The sequence below is a fragment of the Macrosteles quadrilineatus genome, unplaced genomic scaffold (genome assembly GCF_028750875.1).
Source record: "Macrosteles quadrilineatus isolate MER2022 unplaced genomic scaffold, UCM_ALF_1.0 Scaffold_1__1_contigs__length_201487025, whole genome shotgun sequence".
Lineage (NCBI taxonomy): Eukaryota > Metazoa > Arthropoda > Insecta > Hemiptera > Cicadellidae > Macrosteles > Macrosteles quadrilineatus.
The window spans coordinates 57,687,184-57,712,188 of record NW_026542594.1 but is presented as its reverse complement, the minus strand read 5'-3'; the positions used below and the strand labels follow the sequence as shown (position 1 = coordinate 57,712,188).

General features: G+C 33.1%; 1 protein-coding gene across 5 annotated transcripts in view; it reads right to left on the bottom strand.

Moving 5' to 3' along the window:
• Positions 1-25,005, bottom strand: part of LOC128983202 (facilitated trehalose transporter Tret1-2 homolog) — an 86,782-nt gene extending 61,777 nt beyond the window's left edge. For 4 of the 5 annotated variants that reach the window (XM_054402403.1, XM_054402405.1, XM_054402401.1 and 1 more), the window contains exons 1-2: positions 24,894-24,998; positions 13,120-13,193 (exon numbers count right to left, since the gene is read on the bottom strand). The gene's annotated coding sequence lies outside the window, so the exon portion shown is untranslated. Of the gene's footprint in view, positions 1-13,119; positions 13,194-24,893 lie in introns of all 5 variants that reach the window. The other variant, XM_054402402.1, reaches the window with a different exon arrangement.

The window sequence follows — 25,005 nt, the reverse complement described above, 5'->3', positions numbered from 1 at the left end:
GAAAGCTTAATTTGTGTAGATTTGCAAATAATGATGAAAGTTTGTTTTTGTCATGATTTATAGGGAAAAAAACATGTTTTCCATAAGAAATACATTGAAACGGTGTTTTTCACACTTTTTATTTGGGTAAGACTTTTGGCTGCCTTTTTTGAGTTTTTCCAAGAAGTATATGGTATCAATTTGTAGGAAATTTTATTCTCTTTCAGAATATTACCTTACACTTTAGTTGATTTCCTCACCATTTCAAAGTTATTTGATTTGCATAAAAGCTAAGCAACCTCCGAATTTATAGTAATGAGAAAATACTGAGTTATCCCTATTTTTTTAAACTTTGTACAACTAAATCTAGACTTTTACTGGACCGATTTTGTTAATTAATGGGTCATTGGAAAGCCCAACTAATGTAGATTTGCAAATAATTATGAAAGTGTGATTTTTTTAAATATTTTTGGTAAAAAAGTAAAAATAACAAAAATACAATAAAAACAGGGTTTTCAGGTTTCTGTTTTCAAGTTTCTATTTGTAGCCAGCTTTTGGCTGCCTTTATTAATAATTTTCAAGAAATGCATAGTAGTTATTTATAGTAAATTTTATTCTCTTTCAGAATATCACTTCATTTTGGTCGATTTCTCCTCCGTTCAAAAGTTATTGGCAATAATCTAAGCGATATCCAAATTTATAGTGGTGAGAAAATACTGAATTAGATATATTTTTGTTAAACTTTGTACAACTAAATCTAGACTTCTACCGGACCGATTTTGTTACTTAATGGGTCGTTGAAAAGCCTAATTCGTGTAGATTTGCAATTGATTATGAAAGTTGGATTTTATTACATACTAGCTGTGTGCCCGTTCTACGCACGGGGATCTTATAGGAGTAGTAAGTAGAAACCTTATTATATAAAGAACAGCAGTTGGTTTGCATATTTTCAGACGTGCTGGCACAATTATTATATCTAAACCTAATATTATGACATATAAAGAAAAAGCAAAACATATATAAAAACTTTGGTGACAGTTTGAACCAAACAATCTCATCAAAACAGCTTTTTGTTATTTAGAATATGACGTATTCTCTAAACGATGTTTGGTATATGTAGCTAATATTACTGTAGAAGGAAATGTGAACAAAATCACACAATGTTGTGTTTTTTTTTTAGTTTTTAATTTGATTTCCTAAGTAGGTACCTAGGCCATGTATTTTAGGGAAAAGTACCGGTATCAAGGATCGTCGTCGAATAGGTTGTTATGAATAATTGGGTAGGCTATGTACCCAAGATACAGTCTTATTGGCCTATTGGCTGTATGGTCCAGCGACTGTAGCACATAGGGGGGATGCATTGCACGACGTCCAAGTGCCACGACGTCCAATAATATTTATTCAGTGCCACGACGTCCAAAACATAATTTTTGAGTTGTTGCACGACGTCCAAGTGCCACGACGTCCAAAAGTACAGTAACTGCCAAAAATATAGTCTTTCTACAAGCTTTGGACGTCGTGACACTTGGACGTCGTGAAACAGCGCACTATAGAATTGTAAAAAAGTTACATTTGCGGGAGTGTTGCACGACGTCCAAAGTCGCTGCCAGTTGCACGACGTCCAAGTGCCACGACGTCCAATAAATATTTGACTGTTGCACGACGTCCAATATAGCTCAGCGCTGTTGCACGACGTCCAAGCTCCTTCATGATGACCGGTTACGATGACCGGCTACTTGCCGAATAGTGTTCTCTCGTGTAAAATGCTTATGGAACGTTTATTAGTTATATATACATGGGTATATGTTCTTGTTCAGAAATATATATACTATGAATATTTGAACCATTAATTGAAACATCATAAAGTAAAAAAAACATTAAAAGAAAAAAATAAACAAGGCAACAGTTGGAAAACTATAAGGTTTACATGGTTTGAAAAATGATGACATTTTCTTAACAACCGATCAACTTCATTATGTTTGGAGTAAGCTTTTAAATACTTATTTTTTCAAGACTAGATGAATGTACATTGATCAACATGATCTTTGAAAACTATTTTTTATACCCTCATTTTAATTTTTACTAGTATAAAGAATAGAATGCCTTTTTCGAACTGTTTTTTAGGCTTCAATTAAATGTCTTTATGTAGCAAATATGTTTGTTAATAGTATTCACTTAACATTGACTTAATTTCATTTCAATAAATTTTGTGTTTGTGTTTTGCTACACCACTTATTAAATTGCAACCAATGAGAATCTATATAAATAAAATTGGTGTTTTGTCTGTACATTGCTCAGAATCATTCATTTGTAGGTTATTTTTACGTTTTATACATTAAAGAAGCCGAAACAAGTCTCATCTAAATTTCTGTCTGTCTGTCTTCCTGTCTTTCTGTAACACTCAAGATGACATTTTACGCAATCTTCTCCAGGAAAACGAGAGTACCTATCAAGATCCAAGTCATTTTAATGTATTCACTGGATTGGCGATAGTGTCTTTAGCCATTAAAATATGGCCTCACTACTTAGTAAATAATATTACGGACTTTAAAAAATGCAGTTTTGTGCGATTTTTGTCAAGTTTTCGTCCAATTTTTATCACAGAATGATCTATGAAATAACGAACAGCTGTTCGGATCAAGATTATTTTTTCTCGCTGTCACTGATATGTTTACAAATACCACAACCATTTCCGATCACGTTTTGAAGGCAAAGCCCATTTATCCAAGTGAGATTAAAATCGTTGTCTTACATAACGGATTTAATTAATCGCAAGTGGAATAATATAGTGAAACCGTAAATGAAATTTAATAACATCATCCAGGTTAGGAACCAGAGATTCTTTGTGTATAAAATTGTTCTTGAGTTTTGATAACCTTGAATCAGTGTTGTATAGGGCTGGGAAACTTGAATTTATTAATGAACGTCGCCAATACCTTACTAACTCATTGACGGCGCTTCGATGGTGGTTGTGTAAAGTGTAAAGTAAAAAATCACAACTGCAGTGGGTGATTGTAACAGAGGTTTACGGTTTATGGATGATGCTAAACTCGCTTTTCCAATGTGTCACTTTCTGTTCCTACTCACCGTATGATGCAATCGCTGGACCATACAGCCAATAGGCCCACAGCCCATCTCTTGGGTACTTACGCCTACCCAATTATTCATAACAACCTTTTCGACGACAATCCTTGTTACCGGTACTTTTCCCTAGAATACACGGCCTCCCTACTTAAGAAATAAAATTACAAACGTCCAAAAACCCAGCATTGCGTGATTTTTGTCACATTTCATTCTAATGTTAAAAGATATACCAATCATTGTTTAGAGAATAGGCCTGCGTAATCTATTAAATAACAAACAGTTGTTTTTATAAGGTTGTTTTTTTTTTCAAACTGAATAAGTTTACATTAAAAGTTGTTTACGAATAAAGCAATTCTGCGAAATAATTTTGATTGCCGATAACTTTTCACGAGAAAATCCAAAACCAAGAAATCAATAACCTTGGGACTTGATTAACGCATTTAATTTGTCGGACGTAATTCTTAACTGTAAACGTTGGTTTTTGGTACTGGTTTTTTTCCTTAGAACCGTTGGTAGCAGCAAGAATCATTTTTACGTACCAACACATCACTGTAATTTACAAATTAGTTATCGTTGGTGTTGCACCTTATTTATACAGTGGTATTACAGCCTTATTCAATTTAATTGATGCCTTAACTATATAAGTTTTGCTTTTTCTGTCTGGATTCCAAAATGTTAGTTTATGCTAAGAAAATGATAACTCATTTAAGTAAAACATTTGTTTAGCAAACCATCATGAATTGTTTACGATTTACGTTGTTTATGTATCAATAGTTCGTGGCCTATTTTGGTAATTTTTATTATAGGTTAAATTACCATTACCAATCTAAATTGTCTATAGTACTTCATTTTATAAAGTAAGCCGTCATTTCGACAGCATTTCGGGTCATCTTCGGTCCAAGCAAATATAAATTGTTATGATAAAATTTGATGACATTGACAAAGATTTCAAATTCTAATTTTATATGTACTTTGTTATGCTTAAAACGTAGCAAATTCCCTAATTAAGTTCTGTATTTTTGTGTGTATGTCTGTTGGTAACGCATTTATGTCCTTATTTCTCAGTGTCACGAAAAGGACAAGAGCACCTTGATAATGAAAATGTCAACCCGAATAAAGTGTTAAATGGTAAGGTTGAGGTAGTACTTTAAAAGCCTTTAACCATTGTGGGAAGTAACTTTCAACTATAGGCCTTAGGGCTATGCCTCATAGATTTGTTTTGGCTTGAAACTGTCAGATACTGTATTTGCGAAGGTTTATATATAATAGTTTTGCCAGCATATCTGAAAATATGCAAACCAACTGCTTTTCTTAATATAAGAAGGTTTCAACTGACTACTTTAAGATCCCCGTGCGTAGAACGGGCACACAGCTAGTATCATATAAATAAGTTGCACACAGGGTTCTTTTGTTTCCCCAACTCTAAAATACAACGCACATGAATTGAAAATGTTATAGGTTTAATAGTACTGTAGCGAATCGAATATCAATAAAGTTAACGTATAACAATAAATTTACATATTCCTAGATTATAATTGAATGTGTTTACGAAGGAACACCACAACCTCAAAATTCAACATTACAGTATATTTACTCAAGATTTATTGTTTTCATATAGCACAGTTGACGTTGCCAACTAGCGTGGGAGCGGAAGTCCTGATAAAGGCTGGTTCTCGGAAAAGCAATAAAATAATACAATTGTAGTTTGAATGAAACATTTTTTTTTATTTTGTACAGGATTCATGGGATCCTCAGCATCAAGTACAAACTGCAAAATGTGTGTCGAAGGTCTGATTAGACCTTCCGAAATTTAGACCTTCAGCAACTGATCCGTTTTTTACCTTCCTTTAATTTATTCTTTTTCATGTTGTGCTTCATGTAACATACATAGACTAGAGGGCCGCTCATGCCCTTGACAAATAAATTAACATTTTCGCACTAATACAAATCAATATCGTCATTAGACAAGAATTAAAACATAAAATTTATAAACAAAACCTACCACGGCATATTCTTGAACAAGTATGCCTACAAACCTACGATAAGCATGTTTGTTATTATTATACTTAACCTACAAATGCTATGACTTAGGGCATACCTGTTTTCCTACATAAAACATGCGAACTAATTGCGAGTGCGACGTGAACTAAGAAAAAGACTAGTAAGAATTTACAACTGTGAATTTCTCAGAATTGATTGACAGTTCAGATGAACCTATGGCCACAGACTACGGAAACCTACAGTATTATTGTATTAGTATACTGTATTTGTATTATTGTGTTACTAGCAGAGTACCCGTCCTTCGTACGGGGTTGACATATAAGTATAAATGCTTATTGCAGTTATGGAAGAGGACACGATTTAAAAAAAAAAATCTGGTCTCTTAATTTATACGGTATCCTATTGTGTAGCACACATCTACCATAGTCCTGATGTTCTTGCACCTAGACCATGGAAAAAGTAAAGTTCTCATTGTGTACCACAACTTTTTTTTGCTAGTTGGTTCAAATTAGCTGTGGTCATTAATGCAAACAAACAACATAATAGTGCTGCACCCTGTTTGGCAAGCCTTATAACTTTTTAATGCTGTTTAATATCATAGAACCAACTTGTACAGTTGAAACGGCTGACAAAATTCTTTAATTTTTTAAAATATGAATTCTCATAAGGTTAACTAGAGAAAGTCCAGAGCCAGAGCCACCGGGGCGGAGACTGAAAGAATTTTTGAGGTAAGAATATGTTAATCGGGGATGTCATCTATCATCATACCAAATTTCAACCTTGTCGGTTTAGTATTTTTCGCGTTTGCTTGTCACAAACATCCATCCATCCATCCATACATCCATGGTTTGCACTGTAAACAAAAAGCTATCACAATAGTTCCATACCGACAAATAGGAAAAATAGGAAAATATAAATAAATATGGAAAAAGGGTAATTTTCTAACATATTTTAGTGAAATTATATAATCAGGCAAATGGAAATTCAGTCTACAGATTTGCTGTGGCAGGGGGATTATATTACGGTTTACACAAAAATAAATCAAAACATAAACCTCATAACACTCAGGAAAAGGGCCTAGGTTGATAGGGCAATGATTATAGAATCTTAATTATATCCTATATCCATGATGAATGATTTCTTTTAAAACGAATTATTCCCACTGTTTCACAGGAAACATTTTTAACCATTGTAGTAACATCATTATAGCTTAAAAAGTTGATAGTTTACATAATATTTAGCACATTTGACGGATAAAACTTTTTTGAATTCGTCATATTATAAGTGTATGAAAATTCATATATCTGTGTATCAATATCTACTTATCTCATTTCTGTTCAATGGAAGTTATACAATTTCAATGATACCGGTACTTAAATGGGAAGTCTTACAGCTGTTATAAAACTGTGCATACATTTTATCTTACGAGTAAATTTGCTACCAATTGATATAGTATGACAATTCTATTCTACTGCAGTACTTAGAATTCTACCACTACTCACATTAAACCAACCATATTTACTTTTGGGCTAGTGATTAATTTATTGTATTAATCATACAATATAGTGAATAGTGTAGGTAGTCATTTATTTATTTCGTTTCTATGACATAGCTCTATTTTGTAGAAATCAATTATGCAATCATAACAACAGAAATACTGCATCATTACATTTTACGGTGACATAGTATTTATTTTACATATAAAAAATTTTAACTAATGCAATAATTAGTTCAATTAGAACCATTGAATATTGAATAATTTAAACATTAATCGAAGACGAAGCGGTTGACAACTTTCAAACAGTTGACTAGGACTAGTTGCCTTCAATAATTGCAATGCGAACTGTATGCACTGAGGTCGGCAAACAGTGTTCACAGTGTGCAGGCACTTTGGACGTCGTGGCACTTGGACGTCGTGCAACAGTCAAATATTGATTGGACGTCGTGGCACTTGGACGTCGTGCAACTGGCAGAGGCTTTGGACGTGGTGCAAATGATACGTCTTTACAATTATATAGTGCGCTGTTTCACGACGTCCAAGTGCCACGACGTCCAAAGCTTGTAGAAAGACTATATTTTTGGCAGTTACTGTACTTTTGGACGTCGTGACACTTGGACGTCGTGCAACAACTCAAAAATTATGTTTTGGACGTCGTGGCACTGGAAAAATATTATTGGACGTCGTGGCACTTGGACGTCGTGCAACACTCCCCATAGGGGTCAGTAGAAACCGAAAGTGACACATTGGAAAAGCGAGTTTAACATCATCGTAAACCTCTGTTACAATCACCCACCGCAGTTATGATTTTTCACTTTACGCTTTACACAACCGCCATTGAAACGCCGTAAATTTAATAAACGTAAGTTTCCCAGCCCTATGCATCACTGTTTCAAGGTCTTTTCCCCGGTTATCAAAGCTTCAGAGCATATTTATACACATAGAATCTCTATTTCATTTTACACATTATTGAACTTGCGATTAATGAAATCCTTTATGTAAGGAAAATAGTTTTTAATCTCACTTGGTTTTGGATTTTGCTTTCAAAATGTGATCGGAAATGTTTGCGGTATTTGTAAACAACCTTTAATGTAAACATATCAGTGACAGCTAGAAAAAATAATCTTGATCTGAACAACTGTTCGTTATTTCATTGATGATTAAGTAATGAACATTGGACATTGGGAGAAAACTTGACAAAAATCGCACGAAGTCGGGTTTTTAAACGTCCGTCGTTTTATATACAAAGTAGTGACGCCATATTTTAATGGCTAAAGACAATCTCGCCAATCCAGTGAATACATTAAAATTATTTGGATCTTGATAGGTACTCTAGTTTTTCAGGAGAAGGCCGCGTAAAATGGCTCTTGGGCCGTAACAGACACGAAGACAGACAGAAATTTTGATGAGACTTGTTTCGGTTTGTTTAATGTATAAAACGTAAAAATAACCTAAAAGTTTATGATTCTGAGCAATGTACAGACAAAACTCTAATTTTATTTATATAGATTTGAGGTAAAAAAAAATCAAAATAAACAATATTACATTTAAAACGCCTTTTTTCCATGTTTATATTTCAAAGTTTATATTTGTAGCAAACTTTAGGCTGTCTTTATTGAGTATTTTCCAAAAATACATGATAGTAATTTGTAGGAAATTTTATTCTCTATCAGAATATCACCTTCCACTTTGGTCGATTTCCTCACCATTTCAAAGTTATCTGCAAAAACGTTAAGCAACCTCCAAATTTATAATGGTGAGAAAATACTGAACTAAATATTTTGTTGTTAAACTTTGTACAATTAAATCTACAGTTCTACTGAACCGATTTTATTGATTAGGTCATTGGAAAGCATAATTCGTGAAGATTTGCAAATAATTATGAAAGTTAGATTTTTTAAAGATTTCCTAGGTGAAACCCGTCAAAGTCTGACAGTTGCTGTTGAGGTTGCAAGCAAGATCGTTTGACTATAAATCGATGATAAATAACTCCATTTTTTATTGGGTTGCTCATGATTTAGCAGTGTGCTTTAGGTACGTCCGATCTTAATAATCAATAACTCAAATGGAAGCTGGTATTTCACTGAAAGTTCTTAGGTAAAACAAATAGAATAACGTAATTAGAATTGAGTAAATATATCTAAAACTAAATTCCATATCAAAGATATAATTAAATTTATGTTTTCTGATTGAGCAATACAGTATATCTTTGACTTAACCGATTAAAACTATCAATATCTCAAGTGAAAGCCTTTGAAGTATTTGTATAAGTATTTAAGTCCAAGACATATAACCAAGGCACATTCCAAAATATGTGCTTGCATAGCTTTATTTTTAGGACCAAAATTATGAAAATCGAGCTGTTAGAAGAGCCAAACGAACTCGAAACAAACCAAATTTAACTCCCATAAGAAAAGGACAGTGACTCATTTTGTGCAAAACTCGAAATATACGTCAAAATGAATGCCGATGATTGATGGCAAATCTATGGTGCATCCATACCTTTAGTTTAAAGCCGGATTTACTCTATGCAGCAAAACCTGCTATATAACTTTTGCTATATAACATTGCTTTATAACTTTTGCTGTATGAAAAATTTACAAACAATTTTAGTGATTCTGGTGCTCGTGCCAAATGAAAGGCCAAATGAAAACGGTCGGGTTACTAGAGACCGTTGTATTTAACCACAACGGGCTCTGTCGCTAGTAGATAATAAATAGTACAACATTAATACTCGTAAATACTATAACAAACAAAAACTTAAGAAACCATAAAATACTTTTTCAAATCTCTTTTTAAAAAGGCATAAGATCTTAAGTTTTATAATTATTCTGGTAACTTATTAAACTGATGGTATCAAAAACATCTTGTTCTCTTAGTGTATTTATTATTCACTCTGGGTACGATGAAAACAGTTTTCCTTTAATTATAACCATGTACATTTTTATTTAAAAACCTGTTTGAAAAATAATAATCAATTAAATACTTAAATAATTTTTCAACTGGCATCATCTGTAATTTCAAAACAAGTACTGTAGTATGATTCACCCCAACAACAGTAGGTAGTGAGTGAAAATTTTGAAACATACGTTTTTATGTCCCTTGCCTTTTACTTCGTAGATACCAAATATGTGGTTTATCATTATGTGTTTTAATATTTTTTGGGACGGTGGCAACATGTTACACACATTTATTTGGCTTAAATAGGTTCTAGGTATTTTTTTCGTATTTTTAAAGTTTCGAAACTCACGACCGTCACGTGTCCCTAGGGTACATTATGCAACTTTCATGCTGTTTTTAGAATAGTTATTCATGCCGAAATATATAATGTCATATTTTTATCACATCAATAGTTATTAAACTTACGAAAAAGGAGCATATGATAATTTTGTTTTCATTGTCTGACTACCATGACTAAATAGGTCTGTCCCTCGATTTGACGTCACGAGTTAGGGAAAAATTTGCAACTTTGGAGCACGACAGTGGCAAGCCTGGCGTCGGTGGAGTCAGTTGGTTTTAGAGACTAGTTCGGGGTGTACGTCAGGATTGTAGTGCCGGTCGTTTCGAGTTGAAAGGAGGAATTACAAGATTAATAAAGGCAAGTTTGTGTTTTTTGCAATTTTGGTGTGTTCATGACCGTACGTAGTCATTTGATGAAGTAGACATGGTGTTAATTTTTGTTTATAAGATACAATTTCAATTGCTAGATTAACCTAGAAGTCCACTTTGTATCCTCGAACATGAGGTGCAGGGCTACCGCCAGAACAGAGCCAAATAACACGTAATGTCACGACCAAAGTTTCACGACCATCGCCGGTTTTTTCACGATCAATCCAGCCTTATGGATTATACTGAGTTTGGTCGGGACAATAACTTAAATATCGTTGTAAATTGAACAGTTTAGTTCAATTGAAACACATATTTTTATTATAACTAACAGTATAATTGAAGGATTGTTTAGAAAGATTTAGATTATTCTAGACAATTCACGACCGTACCGCTTGTCCCTGACCATCACGTTTATAATTTCTATCATATAAATTTCAAAAATTTAAATATCATCATATTTCAATGTTTTATACACAAAAGAAGCACACCTCTATAAAAACATAACGATTTTTCGGGTCTCAGGTAAGTTTTTTCGGAGTTATACAAACTTAAAAATATGTTATTGGTTTTTTTTTATTTTTTGAGTTTTTTATTTTTTCTAGAAAAACCAAATATACCCAAAAGCTTAGTGAGCTCTTTATTGTATAATGGCCATAAGAGTAAATCAATTTATAGCAAAACATAGTTATAAAAATAATATTAACTATTTTTAATATTCAGTTTTATGTCCGTGATGGTCGTGACAAAATTTGGTGTTTTTCCATCAAAGATGCTCTATTAATAAAAAATCACCAAAGATATTGCGTTGCCATGGACATTTTATGAAACTTCAAATGTTAATGAAATAAGAAAAATAATAAAATTTTCAAAAAACGGAACAATAAATTTTTAAAGTCCTTTTCCTGAAAACGTACGTTTCAAAGTTTTCACTCTAGTATCAAGCTTTGCTATAATTTTCAATAATCTGGTTTATGCAGTGTCTATATTTTGTAGCATTGTTGTGTGTGCAGCATTTCCCCAAGCTCTTAAACCATATCTTATTAATGATTCACACATGGATAAATATAGCAATTTCATGGTGTGAAATGGTAAAAACTGCTACGAATAATAAAAAGTAGCTGCACACACCCTTAGTTTTTTTTTCAAGATCTCTTATATGTACATCCCATTTAAAATTGTGGTTAACGGTAATCCCTAAATATTTAAAATTGTAGACAGTTTCTAGTGGTTTGCATAGGCATTTTTCTTCAACATATGTTTCTAAATGTAAACAGTTATGAGAATGGGCTTTTATACAAGGGTTTCTAAAATTATAAAATAGGGGGAGTGTATGTGCATTATTTTATATTTATAAAATAATGCAGCTTTTTTCAGGGCATAACAAATTTTTTCGTGTTTCAGAGTATCAAAAGGCTTTGGAAAAATCAATAAATTAAATATTACAATTACAGTAGAACCTCGATAGTTTGACACTTTGTGGACTTAAAGGATGTCTAACTATCGAAATGTCGAACTATAGGGAGTATATGGAGTTTAATATACAGAAAAGTAAAAACACAAGTCTTATATAGAAATCACCAACATTTATTAAATACTAAAAAGCCTAACAATTTCACTGTTCATTAGTAAGTCTCAAGTCAGACAAATTAATGTTCAAGTCAGCTTACAATAGTAAACATTAAAAATATCACTTGACAAAATAGCTCATCCCGTGTCGAACTATCGAGTGTCTCAAGGTTTACCTACTTACTGTACTTGTTTTCCTAAACTCAACTCATTATATACAAAGTCTGAGAAATCTTCTAATAGATCAATTGTGCCTTTTCCTGTTTGATATGCATAACTTACTGACACTCGTAAATAATTATCAAATATTTGTTTAAATTATTTGCAATATACTTCTCTATGATTTTATTTATGGAAGAAAGGATTGATATCAGATGACAATTATACCCCCGCCGCAGCAAACCTGCAGACTAAGCGAATTTCCATTTGATTTACACTGAAATGTCTACTTAAAAATATAACATTTATTCCCGATTTAAATAGAATTAGTTTAACAAGTACTTAGGTTTGATGCATCAGGGAGGTAAAACTGTTTTTTTTTATGTTAATAGTTAGTAAGAAATAAAAACATTTTTCAAATTTGATCAAAATATGTTCATAAACAAGCAAACTACAACAGTTTACTTATTCTCCATAAGAATAACATGGGAATTTTAAATTTACAATTTTTTGGAATTTTCTCCGTAACCTTTAGGCGCATAATAACGCTTCAATATACTAAATTATTTGTTTTTTTAAGCTCTACAAAATGGTTTGGAAAGAAATTGCTAAATTTTATGTTTTTTGGGTCAAAAATGCGAAAAACCTATTTTTACCCCATAAAACCCCCCGTAAACCCCCGTTCCCATGGTCCGATCATGCTGGATCGCGAACTCGTTCGAATCCGAATTTCATCAAAATCGGATCATTTTTGCTCGAGTTATAGTGCTAACGGACACATATATATATATATATATATATGAATTTGAACGGATGGTGTTTTTGGTCTCTAGGGACCTCGAAACAAAAAAATCGGTCCCGCGTCCAGGTCTTACCATGAGTACTACGGTAATAGCTTATTCCCTATATGGGAAATTCGCTAAAAATAACCATAGTGACTTCCGGATTAATACAGGGTGTTCATTTGAAAACTTTCCATATCTGTTGAGTGCCATTTTTGAAAAAAAATGTTATTCTTAATTTTAGTTTCATTTTGACCCAATAAACCTATTCCTGAATTGTTTGTACTAACTTACTTACGGGACACCCTCTATATTAAAATATACCACATCATACGAGGGAGTATATATTTTATCTATGATCATACAGTACTGTGAAACGATTTACAATTGTACATCATCATATCCCACTCCTGCAATATCCAAGTAGGCTATCGCCCTTACCTGTCTGTGCAGTGGAGATGTCTTTATTCAACTGTTCTGACTGGGATATTTTCCAAGAACACTACACCCACTCTCTGTAAACATGAGCATGCAATTTATTGTAACCTAGTGACTGAGGAAATAGCGCTTGTAGCTCTGATATCAGTTTCGTTATTGGGGCGTTAATCGTGTGATAAACATGGGAGGTCAGACGGAACCTTGGGGTTGGAACGTAGTAAGTTACTGCTATGAATATCGATATCGCCGTTAATGGCCTAAATTGTTTATCTGACGTTTTAGACTTAAAAAATCATAATAAAAACCAGGCTACGTTTAGAATAACGACAATGAGGTGCAACGCCGTAGGTTGAAAATCAAACAGGTAAGTTATCCTGCAAACATTCCGTCAAAACATAGAAAAATCAAACCATCGGGAAATCGTCTAAATAATGAATGATTTTAGCGAATTTCCCATATAGGGAATAAGCTATTACCGTAGTACTCATGGTAAGACCAGGACCCGGAAACAATTTTACATTTTGAGGTCCCTAGAGGCCAAAAACACCATCCCTTCAAATTCATATATATATATATGTGTGTGTGTGTGTGTGTGTGTGTGTGTGTGTGTGTGTGTGTGTGTTTGTATTCACCGAATAGTGGCATCCTTCACAGGCACACGGCCGTACTGTGGCACCTTCAAAAATTGTGGCACCTTTTTCAGGGTGCCACAGCTAATTCGATCATTTTTTAGGTTTTCCAGCATTATTATGTCGTTTAAACATCACATGCCACAATTGAGTATTTTTGAACTCGTTGATGTGAGTTTAAGTAGCGCAGGTACACACCGAATTGTGGAACACGAAACCATACAGGTAGCTAGCGCGCCTCGCGCCGTCCGCCGGAACTATAACTTTCGTAATGCTACGTTGCCAATTCTCGCGCCAGCCTACACTCGAAATAGTGGCACCATGCCACAATTCAGTATATATCAACAGTGTGTGGACAGGATGCCACTTAATGAGTTGTAGAGCTTGAGCAGTGTGTAGAACAGTGCAACAAGCAACTAATAAACTAATAATACTATACTGCCACGTACTATAAAACAATTTAAGTGACATAAATAATATACTTTTGCTCCGAGTGGTGAACAATGTTTTACATTACAAATAATTTGTGTAGTAAATAATAATTTAAATTGATTTTACGCAACCATTAAAAAATTTATTTTTGTTTACAAACATAAATTGGTAACGTAGTTATTTTGTATCAATTGAATTTGTACACTGAAACAATAACAATGTTTGAGGTTAGAACGCTATATAAGTTGTCCTAGACTGCTTTTTTTATCTTACAAACTATTTCGTGCTGATACATCTATTTTTTTTAACATTTTAGTCATGTTGACAAAATATTTTGCAATTACATTTCTGAATCAGTCAGTAAAGGTAGATTTCGATGCATCATTGCTGAAAGTTATGTTTTGCTTCTCACTCTCAGAGTATTCCAAAGACATCTAATGTTTCAATCCATGTTCAAATGTTATATGAGGTAAACATATAACCGAATCAATTAAAGTACTTAAATTAAAATACATATTGTTATCAACACGCATAATCTAGTTCAGATTATAATATCATCTCACAATCATATTTGTAAAACCTACTGTGGTGTTTTAACCAGTCCCCACTAACAAAAGCATAAAATGAAAGGTCCTAAAGAGGTTAACATTGAGTCATAACAAAAGTAGTTTAAAAGTTGTAACCGTGATACTGCAAATAATTTAATATTGTTAGATATTATACGATCGTTTTACAATTTTGTCAATCTATCTGTTACTTTCATACAAATGTATTTTTATTATTCAATGTTTTGTTTTGTAGAACCTTTAGTATTCTCAACTTTATTAATAACTAGTAGAATACCCGTCCTTCGTACGGGGTTGGCATATAAGTAGAACATGATAATTGCAGTGATGGGAGAGGAAACGGTTTAAGAAAATATGGTCTTTTAATTTATACGGTATCCTATAGTGTAGCACACATATACCTATAATAAAAGAATGTGTTTAATGGTTTGCACTGTAAACGAAAACCTATCACAATATTTCCAAACATGTTAATAGGGCAATTTTCTAACATATTTTAGTGAAATTATAATCAGGCAAACGGGAATTCGCTCAGTTATAGGTTTGCTGGGACAGGGGGATTATATTACTGTTTACAAACAAATAAATCAAAAGAATATACCTCATAAATCAGGATAAGGGCCTAGGTTGATAAGGCAATATAGAATGTTGATTATTTCCTATATCCATCGAATGATTTCTTTTACAATGAAATATTATAAAAATAAATAAATATTATTACAACATTTAATTTCACAAAATTAAGTATATTTAAGTATAATTAACAAACAGACTCAGTATAGTTAGATCATAAACAAATGAAGTACTGTTACCGAAACAATCCTATAATAATGAAATTACATTTACATATGGTTTGGCAGCTCCTTTAGGTAATGTTAAATAATGTTTACATTCAGGCTAGTGACATAATTATTTTAAATTTATAATCCTTACCCTCTCTGTTCTAATATTCGTGCAGTATTTAATAAGGTTTGAACCAGCTGGGTTGAATTGTGAAATCAAAATCAATTTGACAGTTAGTTAGTTCTGCTTGTTTACATTTTTAAACTTACTAGGTTTGTTCTTTGTTACCATGGATACCATCAATCAATATTTACTTTTAAATCTCTCATCTCAGATTTTTGAAAGCCCACGGGGCAAAGCCCTAGGTGAATATCGAAGCGGCAATAGTTCTATATGTATCCTCGGAGCTGTAGCTTCATTTGTGTGCAATTTGAGCATAGTCGGATCAGTATTTTTTGAGATTAGCTCATACAAACACACACACAGACACCCCCTCTTCTTTATAATAGTATAGATATAGATAGATAGAATAGAATATAGAATAGAATAGATAGATAGATAAACCTATTTCAACGTACAATATCAGTTTTAGGAAATTCCTAGTAAGGTTGTTAGAAGTATATTGGCATCCGTGAAGTTTGTGTAATGTTTTTAAAAATCACTGTGGGATATATCTAACTTCACTTATTATTTATTTAATATGTTTCTACTTCTTGAAATTCTCAGTTAACCGGGAGGCGGAGCAAACAGTTTGTTCTAAAATGAACTTGAAAATTTTAAACAATCTTTTTCTGTTGGTTTACTTAAAGTTATACCCCTACCATGTAGCCAATTAGGTAGTATACTTCAATTTAGGATTAATCTAATTCAAGCTGGTAGTAGAAGTGAGATAAATTAAAAGACAAAGTAGGCCAAAGATATATTTATTTTATGGATGTCAAATTTCTCAAAATACACTTTCCAAATACTGTAAAATTAAATATGCTCTTGTTACTTCCAAATATTATACTAAGTAATAAAATACTGGAAAGATCTTACTTTAATCAGAGACACTGGTTAAATGGTCAGAACTGGCACTAGCAGATACCATGCAATGCAACTAGAAGTAGTACTAAAGCTACTGGACCAATCATAAGAAGGTTAACAAGAAGACAATGTGGTTGATTTCTGTAATTTCTACAGCAACCATATATTTGTAGACCATATTTCCAGAGAACTTAACTGACAAAACTTGAAATTGGTTATCAATCACCACTACCAACCCTACAAACTAAATCTTTTAAACTGCTGGACACTCTTTCTTAATTTTAGTCTAGCCAATGGTTAAATAATTTTATTTTGTTTTTAATTTCAATTTATAACTAACTACCATCGGTACAAAGTATATAATGTTCTACTATGAATGCAAATCTTTAATATAGTCTAAATTTCCAGTCCCACCCTCAAAAACTATAATATTTAACAGTTGAATCTTTATAACGTATAAACACATTATTTTTAATCGGTCATCAAACTGATTCTTGAATTAGTAGTTGCAAGAGTACGCAAAACTGCAGAGAGTCCTTGAAAATGCTTGTGCAATGATATAGTTTTAAATTATAAAAGAAACCCTTCAAAAAATTGTATTAACAGGACCAGAGGACCAATATGCACATGGTATTTCATTTGTATAAGGCAAAAAGTTCAAATCATATTAACTTATGATTGCCAATAGATTTTGGGTTTCCTTAAAACAATTATATAAAACTGTCTGCAAATGTCAATAAAACTAATTTTATAAGAAATTGTAGATTCTTCTGTTGCTCTGTAGGCGACCATTTTGGTCACACAAGGAAGTCCAAACTTATATCTTAGTTTGAACAACGTCATCTTGATTTTACATTGCTCAAGATACATAATCGACACATAGGCTTAAAAAAAAATAAGTAAAGAAAGTAACTAGTGATGGACTGCGCAGACATAGGAACAGTCTAGACTTGCCTCTTACTGACGTTTTCCAAACGAATATAGAAGTTAGATCTACATTCTTCATTTCACCAATATAAACCAGCTAAATGTATGTAAAACAGCTAAAAACATCATAGTGAGGTGAAAAATTCGTTACGCATACTTTTACATAACCATGAATTAATTATATGCATACAGAAAAAACGGAGTCATACTTATTGCGTATTTTAATGTAAACTAGTGGCTTGTAGGGACATAGTCCCTAAAAAGCTACGGAAAAGGAATTATTGTTGGAATATTTAAACAAACTCAGAATCAAATTATCTATATGTCAGGATAGGCCTAGATATCCCACTACAACATATCTTTTGTGCAAAAAAACAAAACAGTTTGTTGTTTGTCTTTGTTTGCTTTTGTTGATAACGTTATGTTCAATAAAGAATTTGAATGATTCCAGAGGTTTAACTGCTAAAGGCAGCAAACATGTTTATGAATAAATATTGGTTTATTAAGGTAGCTTTGGTTTTTTGGTTAATGCTGATAACAAGGCTTCCCCGATTGAAATACAGTATTGGAAATTGTCTTCGTCAAATAAGAAAAGGCAAAAAATGGTGTGTTGAGATACCCTACCCAGTTATTATTTCTAAGTCTATGCTCATTTTGTAAAGGTTTAACAAAATTATTCTTAAGTAAAGGCATCCCATTGACAGAACTTGGACCTAAATTTGTTTGTGATCAATATTAAAAAACCACTATTAGCCTAGTGTAAGTATGTGGTGTTAATCCTCCTAAAGGTGCGATTGATTTACATATTCTACCAAAAAAGGGCCTATTCAACGTCTAATTACTAACTATTGTGCGGCTAGTTAGGGTTCCATTACCCAGTTATCGAAACTAATCACGACATAAATATTTTTGCTTCGTTTAAATACCTGTACGAACCTACTTCATCTCTATTCCCAAATTGTTTTATAAGAGTAACCGTTGAGGTTATGCCACTTCATACAAAATATTGATTAAACACTACAATAAATCTCAAATATAAATGTTAGTAAATTTAAAAAAAAAATTGGAACATATGTTTTGAAATAAAAACAAAGAAGATCTTCTTTTAATCTTGAATCGTTTCTTAAATCTTGAAAACAATTTATTTCAACTTTGACATAACTAAAAAGTCTTGATTATTAAAGGTAACGTTATCCCTTTATATAGTTGGTTTTATATAGTATACATTACATTGCAGAATTTACTGGCAAATGAGTAATCCAAATGTAAGCTTACTTGCTAATGATAAAATCACGATCAGCTGGATTTAAGTAAACAAAAATCAGCAGTAAATGCCTTCTAATGCTATTCTTATGGAGAACATTGTACGTTATATCTAATTTTGTGTTAAGATTTTGGGAATTTCACTATTTTTCCCGCCGTCACGGGATAAAGACCTTTAATTTGAGCCCTCTCACGTCGTTCTACGACTTCCCAGTCGCCCACAATTTTGACGCAAAGAATCGGCTTACGTAATTAATATATAGATAGAATAGATTTCTTGTATATTCCCATGAAACTGATAATTTACCCAGCACATTAAGGCCTTTATTCCAAGTATCTCAGTTCGTAAACCATACATACAATGTGACGATAAAATATCAACAAAATAGCATGTAGTTTTATGTAATCCTCACGACATTTCATTTGGTCCATTGACTTTAAATCCAATAATTGTAAAAATTATTGGAGATTTGAACAAAACTTCATATAAAATCCTTACACTAATAAAAGACGACGTCATGAGCACGGGAAATGAGCTACAGCGGCTAGGGCATAGCCACATGAATACAGAACGGAATGAAGGAACTAGAACGGAGAACTGGCAACAGCGCACGCGAGAAGTAGGGGGGGCGCACACACCGCTCAAGCACTACAACGCATTAGTGGCATCCTGTCCACACACTGTTGATATATACCGATTTGTGGCATGGTGCCACAATTTAAAAACTGGAATGTTAGATGTTAAAATGGAGTGTTCATTAAAAATATCGATGCAGACATGTTTCTACCACCATCCTTCATCCACTGGTGGCCGCAGGTTGAAAGATGCCACAATTAGGTGTTTGCGAGTATTCGGTAAAACCCCGTATGTGTGTGTGTGTGTGTGTGTGTGTGTGTGTGTGTGTGTGTGTGTGTGTGTGTGTCCGTTAAGCGCGATAACTCTTAAAAATGATCCGATTTATTTGGTACAAACTTGTAAACCTACGTTTCAAAGTCAATATTATGGAGGAACCTCTTTTGGGTGTAGTTCTTGCAAGGTTCACACGCTCCTTGACATCACACTCCTTCGAGTTCAGATCTAGCCCTTTGTAGAGAAACGATTTCATGACGTTCACACTTTCCAGTTCCATTTTAGTGGTTCTGGTGAGTGTTTCGGAATTCGAACTGCGGATACGCTCGCAAGTTCGCAGGTTCAAAATTGCAATGTTGACGGTTTTGTTTAAATTAATTACCGTATATTAATTTAACTAATATATTAATGCTGGAAACAAAAAACAAACTTCTTACAATAATAACAGTGTAGTACAGTATAATTATGTATTTGAGTGCTAAATCATGGTATAGAGTGGTGGGTGTGCGCCCTTCGTACTAAATGTAGTAATACACGTAAAACATATTTGCATGCTATATTTTTGAGAAAAACTGTTTTAATACCGTACTAAAGTAACCAAGCAACAAAAAATTTAATACAAAAGATTTTCACAAATTTTCAAATTTTGGATAAATGGTCCCCTTTATAGAAAGTCTATTTGCAGTATCCAAAGTCAATGGTATGTCTGGTTCACGTAAATGGAATGTCTACTTGCAGTATCCATAGTCAATTTTGGTTCACATTAATGGAATGTCTATTTGGGGTATCTTTAGTCAATGGTGCATAAGTCTAATTCCTGGGATCCTAATTAATTATTCATTTTGTAATAAATTATGCTCATGACTATATTAATTCAATTACTGTTCTTCCCGTTTGTTCTGTATTTTTTTATGTGTTAGTTTAGATGAGTCGTTGTTACGGGTCGTTTGTTTAACTTTTTATTTATCTTGCAAATAATGCCATGGCAACTCATAAGGTCAATGTTAAATTTCTAAATATTTAAATTCACGTAGATAAAAGTATTTTAGTTCAATTTGTGCTATTTCAGATTCATACCTTCCCATAGTTGGTTACTATGACCTAAGACTTTGGTAAATTTCATGTGGATCACTCATACTTCGATGGGATCACTTCAGCCGTTCAGGAGAAGTACGTGGAAAACAAAAGCAGGAGTGTTGTATAAGAGCTTCGCTCGCTCCGCTAAAAACCAGCTAAATTTAGATGTGGTGTATTTTTCATCAACGATATATGCTGAAATATCTACTTGAAAACTTGAGCGTACATTTTACAACAGGTGCTTGAAGGCCATCTCTTCGGGTTTAATATGACAAAAAACAACTACTAATAGTTTTACACAAGACGTTTTATTATTGTCAAAACAATTAATGTTATTATTGATGGTTGAATTGAAAAATAATAAACAGTAAACAATCAAACCGTCCTTTGTATAAACCTGACAGAAATAAAAATATTCGTATATAAAATACCCTAAAATAAATAAAACAATTTTTCAGTTGATCGATAAGCACGGTAAAGCTGTGAGGAAGTCTGTTTAAAATGTATATGAATTACCGTCCCTCGTCGTAATAACACTCACATTCAATTTCACCGAAAACTGTTCTAGAAAAGTGCCAAAACTGTAATATCAACTGAATATCTTCTTAGAAAAAATAATCCAGCTAAGTCAGTAGATTCTGATTATGCAGTTTATTAAGCAGGAGGTAATTTACTTCATACTCGTAAGCATGGCAACGTAAGAAAACAACAATATAATGTTTGCTACGTAATGCATTATTAATGCATCTGGGTTGATCTATCAAAAAAGTACCTACATATAAGTACCTACAAATAAGTACTAAAGTCAAACAAGCTCGATTTTAATCTTAAGTTTCGTGAGTCTCTGTTGAGTGTGTCAGACATAAAGCCATGACGATAGCACACTGTATCTCATGATTATGTTTATTTCTTAATCCTTAACTAATCATTCGGCGAGGAAACTTCAAAGTACTAGGTTATGGGTAAATTTTGTTAACCGATCTAATTTCAACACAGACTATCTATGGTCTTCTCTGCAGTACTGTATGCCTCCTCTGCAACTCTCGTGTCTGTCCGTGTGTGTGTTTATTGTTGAAGGCGAGCGCAAAAGCCACGGAACTCGTCTTAAAACGTGTCGTGCCATCTCGTCCAAGTGCCAAGTGCTATCTCGTCCAAATTCTCCGAACGTAGGGTGGTGAGTTAATCCCCTACTGCCAACTAGTGCTATCTTGATCTCCTTTGCATTGCATGTTAACTATCTACAACATAAACCCACATCTATTCTGATGTAAGGACCCGTACCTAAATCAACGATGTGCTAACTACGCAGATTTAAAGTGTGTATTGTAGCTATTTGAATTAAGTGGGATTTGAGTAGGATGTATCGCGAATGCTTCGCTCGGGTTGGCTAGTTTTATTAAGATCAACATTGTAAATCAGAGCTGTTGGCTGAGCTGAGACAACTAAACTATAAAAACGTTTTCAAACACTGTGCAGAACCATATTGACAATTAATCTACAGTATGCACTGTGCACTATTAGTCAATGGTAGAACCTTAGAGTGTAAACAACTATAAAATATAGAGTGTGATGTAAATATTCTCCTCTAGAATGATTGACTCATTCTCAGCAACTGCTCACAGCCAATTTTCACATAAAAAAAGGGTTTATCTTAAAACACAAACCAATTCTGGAAAGGTAAAAAGCAGCGTTTCGGCCTTGTTACCTGTCTTATCCTATAAATATATATATACATATCCTATAAAATTATATACATAATATTTACATTACATTAACTGTTATATGTACAATATAGCCGCAATTACTTTGTGATCTTGGTATCTGCAGTTTCTTGTTGCCACAATTTAGTACATATTAATTGCGTAAGTGACATTTATAGAAACATTTTCAATGAATTCTCAAACGCATATGCGCATAAATGCAGGAGTCACGCACCCTAGTCTAGCTATGCCATTTCTGTGCAACTACAGGACGGAGACTACCTGCTTTATGTTCCTTAATCCTTACCCCATGTCAAGTATGTATATGCATTGACTGGGACAATGGCGTTGTCCTGTAATCCAACTACTATAGGAGGTCACCAATTGTGGATACATATTTATAGGCTTGCACTGTGGATGCGATACTCCCTGGTGTGGATTAACGTCCACACTAGTGAGTACTAAAACTATACGCATTACTATCCTGATAATTATACCAATTCGTTAATACTAAGGCAAAAATGTGGTTCGGATTCCACTTTAAACTGTAGGTCCCTTTGGTTGCTGTTAGCTGTATGGGCTATTAATTAGCAGCTGTGTCTAAGGAATATGTCGGCCTTAGTCACTAACAAGACTACAAGATCGCGCCACTCATCTCCATTTATACTTGTCTTAAAATGTCTACTTAATGGTCGCCATTTCAAATAAAAGTATTAAAGTAAAAATTGGACGAGATTTGCAATACATCGTCTAAAACAGTGGCTTTAAAATCCTCTACAAGTTCTTTCCCCGTGGATGTCAAAAACTTTTAGTAAATTTGGGATTTAATAACTGAGGGCTGGTTGATACAAATGAAACTGTGGATATTATGAGTTAATTATTGGTTTATTCAATTACTCCTCGTGCTATTCAGATTGTTCCGTGTGGAAACGTAGGTTCGGGTTCAAGCAAAATAATGCACATCACAGAATATAGGCCAACACTATTTTATAGTAAATACAAGCAATTAAAATTAGATAAATAAATTAGTAGGACAACTGTAGACATTTAAAACTACGTAGAGCCAACACGAATGGAATTATTACTACTGTATTTGCAGAAATTATACAATTATGTAATAGCGTAAAAAGTAAATCACATAGGTAGAAAACCAATGCATGGTACCCTGGCAGTATTTAATAAAATATCGGATTGTGAACAGCCTTGAATAAATACAGCTTTAAAAAAGATAAGCAAAGTATAAAGGAAAACTCACTTTTCTAAAAATAAGTACTGTAATTGTTTCTTATAATATGACAGGAATTCCCTTGTCTTTGATGGTAGATTAAATCATGAACTGCTTATATTCCGAACGTGAAATAAATGGGTTTTGTCAGAAAACATAAGGGTTTATAAATTGTTATCATACAATGATCTTCAAATTCGAACAGTAAAAGAAGAAATTACAAAATCTAGTGAAAAATACATTATAAAATTGGAAAATCATTCAAATCATCTTGCACTTAATTTATTGGACAATCACAACACCATTTACAGACTGAAGCGACATACGATATTGGACCTACCATTCAGATTCGGCTAAGTGTTATCACAATTCTCTTTGTTAGCTAGTGTTGACGGTGGTCAATCACTAGCTCATGTTCATCAAGTTATTTTTGTATTACTATTTATATCATTTGCTTATTGTTCAACTTGAACATATTGTAAATTAAATAAAGTAAAAAAAAAGTGTGAGTGCATGACATTGATGTTAAATTTAAGTGATCAACACCAGATTAATTATAAAATTGTCACATAGAGCAAGTACGCCTACAGGATATGAGACAAACGTTGACATTTTAAATTCACCATCCGTGCCTGTTACATAAGAATCGGATCCGTAAAATGTCTTTGTTTAGCAATAAATGTTATAAAATCGTTTTTTACGTTGTTTCTAGTTATTTGTTTGGCAACACTACATTGAAGATGAGATCAATATTATTACAGTTATAGGTGGTACCGGTGCTTTGTATGGCATGGTATTCCCTGTATGCTACGTTATTTTGTAGACTGAAAAGTGAACATATACCTATATAATCACCAGATGTGGAAAAATACTAATTTACACCATTATGTACTTTACAACAATTTAAAAATAATTTGATTCCTTAATTAATTATATATTTTCTTGTGATATAAGTGGGAAATTTGGTTTTTGTTACATAATACCATTTATTACAACTTCAAATGAATCGTTATGTATTTATTTGGCGCACTAGTGAGAATGCTGTTTCTACACTATTTAAATGTTTGGGTAGTCGTGTTTAATATTCCACTACGTAAAGTCAAAAGTCACAATGCAGAAGCAGATCGCTAGTTTTAGTTCAGCTGTTCGAATATGCCTGTTGCCTAGTGTTATGACAACATCAAACAACACTCAACAAGTTGCTTGTTGGTTGAGGCTCTTACATGAACCGCTTGTTTAAATAATTTAAAAGAAATCAAACTTATTCTAGGTAAGAAATAAATTAAAATTGTATCTTACCTTTAGAGTTTCCAACAGTTTAAATGAACGAAAGTAACTGATATATCACAGACATAATAAAGTGCATTTAACAGTTATGTAACACGTCCAACTCCCCTCACAGAAGTTGAGG